The following is a 5,000-nucleotide window of genomic DNA, read 5'->3' as shown; positions in this document are numbered from 1 at the left end:
GATCTGAGTGGTGAAAACGCACATTATCCCATACAACAACATACTTGTTCAGATGGTCTCCATTTAGACCCTTCTCATTCTCAGGGATTATGTCCCTGTAAAGAGTATCTAAAAAAGTCAGCATGTTGTGTGTTGGACCAAGACGGGGTATATGGGTGAGGACGCAGTTTTCTGAGATGGCTGCACACATTGTAATATTCCCTCCTCGTTGGCCTGGGACATCAATGGTTGCTCTCTGTCCAAAGTGATTTCTTCCACGCCTTCTACCTTTTGCCAGATTGAAACCCGCCTCATCAACGTATATGAATGTGTGCAGCAGTTCCCTGGCCTCCACCTCCAGTACACGCTTTATCCCAGAATAGAGAGAGAGAGAAAAACTATAACAACTTTTCCTGTGTAACATAATGCATTTTGGACAACATATTGTACAGTATGAACTGTCATGTAAGTGTACTGCATGGCACTACACAAAGTAACCAGTTTACAGCACTGGACATTAGAGTATGCATAGAACACATAAATGTTTTACCTGTACATACTGGTGACGGATCTCCTTCACTCTGTCGCTGTTCCGTTCAAATGGCACATTGTACAATTGTTTCATGCGCATTTCATTTCTCCTGAGCACTCTGTCAATTGTAGCGCTTGAAACGGATTCAATATTCCCAAAGATATTGTCATCCTCTATAACAGCGCTTTGTATCTCTCTCAACCTTATGGCATTGTTTGCAATCACCATTGCACAATGGCTTCCATTTTACATTTACATTTTTGGCATTTAGCAGACGCCTTATTCCAAAGCGACTTACAATCAATACATTTGACTAAGCAAGTGAACCATCAATCCACCAGTCGTAGCAGGAAGAGTAATCTAGCTCAGGCCCGGGGCCATTGGCAGTCTCAGTGATAGAAGGAAAACGTACAAGGGGCGCAGTAGTCATAGGGGACACAGTAAGGGGGAAAAGCGTGTGTCTCAGGAGACGCAGTGCTGGGGGGGTAGTAGATGTCTCAAGAGGAGCAGTTAAGGTGTAACCTAAAGAGAAGGGTCTTCAGTCTCCGACGGAAGATGGGTAGTGACTCTGCAGTTCTGACATCCGTGGGAAGGTTGCTTCCACCTCTGCGAGGTTGTCTTGCAATCCTATGTGGTGCAGAGTAAAATTACAGTAAACATGAGATATACTGCTTTAACCCATATTACTGTAGTGTACAATAATAGTGCTTCCCAAAATGCTGCAGTACAGTACCATACTGTAAATATGGCAAAACTTTACTGTAACACTACTTTACACTACAATACAGTAAATCTGTGCTACAGTAAAGCTGTAAGTCTAAATGTAAAATGTAAAAAGTGACAAGTTCTTGTCCCACTGTAAGCTTCATGTATGACACAATGACAGTAGTGCAGCGCAGATTGTTTAGTGCTGAATTACTGTCCAATATACACACCTGTTCTCTCGACGAAATGTTTGAATAATTGAATTTACAGTGGTTCTCCCAACATTTGGCTGCACCCTTCGACCAGCCTCAGCCATTGTGAGGCCGTGATTGACAACATGGGCCACAATTGTGTAGCCCTAATTTCATCAGGAATCTGCCTATGTACTTGGCCTCTTCTTCCTCTTCCCCTGTTTTGTCCCCTTCCCCTTCCTCCCCGCATCCTCGCCCCTCTTCCACGATGCTGACCTTCCATTTCTGTGTCACAGTATTGTCGAAATGGTACACACTACGTCCTGCTCGGTTCATATGCTTGCCAATTGAGGGTTCTTGAGATTCAGCTCTGAGAGACTGTGGAGAAGTGGCTTTTCATTGGTTACAATTAATGCTTCACACACTCCTCCTCATCAGTGAAAGCTGAGGTTCACCCAAGAGAAATTGTTCAATTTGGGAGACATTTTCAGGAAAAAATTATAAAGAAATGTATGATCTTTTAATACAGATTTTGACAACTAGTTCAACAATTTTGTATGTAATGCAATGAGGACTATTAGTTTTTATAGGGAATGACTATTCAGCATTCATAAGTATAGTTCATTTTGACTGACATTACATAAGCAAATGATAATGTTATAAAAACAGCAGAGAATTGGATGAAAGCAATTGATGCATGTCCAAAACCAATTTGTTGGAAGGAATGAGAAACTGCTACTATGATGTGCACAAATGACTAAATGTTGTAGAGGTTGAACAGTTATGAGAATTGTAATTCTGATCAGAGAAATGCACCAAAGCAATTGAGAAAAACTATAACAGCTGTACACACAGCAACGTGAATCTGATAACCATGACTCCTACCTATTGTAAAATTTTATTATTTAGCTCCAATACCATTTTATTATATTACCATATTGTTGTGACCATGACACATCCACCCTCCCAAACCCCATCAGTAAGCTAGGCTCTCTGTAACAATAATATATTAAAGACATATGATGAATGAATATGCCATTTAGAAGAAGCATTCATTCAAAGCCACTTATAGTTTAGCTAGTGCAGACCTATTTTGTATACAGTACCAGTCAAACGTTTGGACACACTTCCCCCATTCAATTGAATGGGAAAGTGTGTCCAAACTTTTGACTGGTACTGTAGATGGTCCGAGCAGGAATTGAACCCCCATCTTTAACTTTTTCTACTACTGCACCATGCTCCACCCAACTGATACACACAGAACCACAGGACCAACTTACACCTTTGTATTCAACATCAGAACATCAATGAACCATTGATGATCTATACTTCCATCCCCTTCTGTCCTGTGCCATCCATTCCAGGCTCACAGGTTGTCATGGTAAGTGAGACGTTGTTCTGAAGTGACTAAGCCGTATAAATGAAGACACAGCACCTTGCCTCTAGCCCCACATTAATCTCTTTGTTTCTCTGTGTTACTCTGCCAATGAGGAATAAAAAAAATCATTAATTCAAATAAAATAAAATAAAAAAGGGCAACATCTGCCTCGGGAGAGATGAAGGGGTAAATTATTGAGAGTAGTAAAAGACTAAAAGTCCCGGTGCCCCTCGGAAGTAGAGACTAATCAAGTAGGTACAGATCCATAATGCATTGGTACACGGTGCTAACTGAGCCCCCGCATGAAATCTTCATGTGCCCTCCAATGTACTTTCTCCCTCACGCCTCAGTAGGCTAAACCCATCATTATGACGTGATGTGTGTGTGTGTGTGTGTGTGTGTGTGTGTGTGTGCGTGTGTGTGTGTGTGTCTGTGTGTGTGTGTGTGTATGTGTCTGTGTCTGTGTGGCTGTGTGTGTGTGCGCTAGTGCATGTGCCTGTGTGTGTGCGTGCAAGCATGTGTGTGTGTGTGTGTGTGTGTGTGTGTGTGTGTGTGTGTGTCTGTGTGTCTCTGTTATCTGCGACTACACATGCCATGTTAACTGAGTGAAGGACTCTCAGGGGAGCCTTACACATAATGAACATGTTAATTGGATGAAGCCATGTAATTCACCTGTTGTTGTTGGGTTTTTTTAGTGTTTTTTTTACCATAGCCTAGAAACTTCTTCTCAAGGTCAGAGTCTCAAGTTTTGGAAGCTCGTCTCCATCAGTCTTCCCTGTCTCCTCCAACCTCCCCTGGTAGGACTTGGCTCCAGCCTCCCCCTTTTGATCTAGAAAGGTCACTAGCTACAGAATGATGTGTCTGCCAATTCACACAGCTACCTCTCAGCACCTGCATATGGTTTCTAACACACGTGTGTTATTGCCAAGTCCTCTGTTTTACGATGCAGTGTCTGCAAAAAGCTAGGATGGCTATTACATTGATTGTGTGTGTGTGTGTGTGCGTGTGCGTGTGCGTGTGTGTGTGCGTGTGCGTGTGCGTGAGTGTGTGTGTGTGTGGTCTAATGTGCTGTAATAGTCCTACTAATGGGATCATTTTAATTATCCTTAAGAGCCTCTTCCCATATTGAATTGTGTACAGCATTGGCCATAGGTTATTTGCTGTGGGTCTGTCAATATATTATACGCCTTACAATAATCCAAACGTGACTGTAAAACCTTACAACTGATTATAGACTGTGGCCAGTTTTGACTGTCTGAGACTAAAATGTTTCAAAATCCCCCCTCTTCTCTTTCTGTTTCTAGGGCTGAGCATGTTCCAGCGTGTCCTTCTGCTCAAAACAAATTGTTTCCTTTAATTTGAAGCCAGGGGCAAATCTCTTGTTAAACAAGAATGCTCACACCTGAGAAGACATGAAATTCCTTTTTTTCAACGTTATAATCAGCACAACTTAATCTAATTGGGCTAATCGTGTTATCACCCCCCAGCGTTTCATGGTGTGTGTGTGTGGGGGGGGGGGGGTGTCATGCATATTATGCAAGCCTAGGTATGACAGACAGTGTACATAAATCATGTCATATCATAATTAAATGTACAATGTGTGGGCCTACTGCAGCTGTGTTATGCTATAGGCCCATTACCCTGGAAAAATACTGGAAATAGGAGAAAGTGGAGGCAGTGTACGGTGATAAAGCCATGCGTAGCCTATATTACCGAGGATAATATATTTATTACCACATCGGGCGTGGTTGGCTGCCAGCGGCAGTAGTCTGCGGGCTGGGTGTGATGGATCTGGAGTGACAGATCAGGGTTAGCCGCCAGGGGAGTCCATCTTCCTCTCCAGTAGCCTACTCTCCCCGAGACGCCCCCCTACCCACCGCGGAGCTCCACGGAGCGGACAGAGAGAGAGAGAGCCAGAGCCGCGCCTCAGTCCACCGTGCCACAGACACAGAGATCAGCTCCAGCCGCACAGACCGCCGCACCTCACAGCCTCCGGAGCCGACCCAGCAGCCAGCACACAGCCCTCCTGCCCGGATACTATCACCAGGGAAGCTCCCGGTTTGCTGTGCACGGAGATGCAACCATGTCGCCGTGAGATGAGTTTGCGTGTGGCACGTTTGAATGAATGAATCGGATGGGGACTTTGCAGGGCTATCGAGCTTGGTAGGACATGGCACTTTCTGCTACTTGACTTGACGAAACAGAAAAGGAATAA

General features: G+C 43.9%; 1 protein-coding gene across 1 annotated transcript in view; it reads left to right on the top strand.

Moving 5' to 3' along the window:
* gpr37b (G protein-coupled receptor 37b) overlaps positions 1–5,000 on the top strand; it is a gene marked incomplete at both ends in the record, with an annotated part of 102,228 nt that overhangs the window by 84,285 nt on the left and 12,943 nt on the right. The window lies entirely within an intron of this gene.

Source organism: Nansenia antarctica, assembly GCF_963989245.1.
Source record: "Nansenia antarctica genome assembly, chromosome: 8".
NCBI classification, from domain to species: Eukaryota; Metazoa; Chordata; class Actinopteri; order Argentiniformes; family Microstomatidae; genus Nansenia; species Nansenia antarctica.
This window is presented reverse-complemented; position numbering and strand designations above follow the sequence as displayed.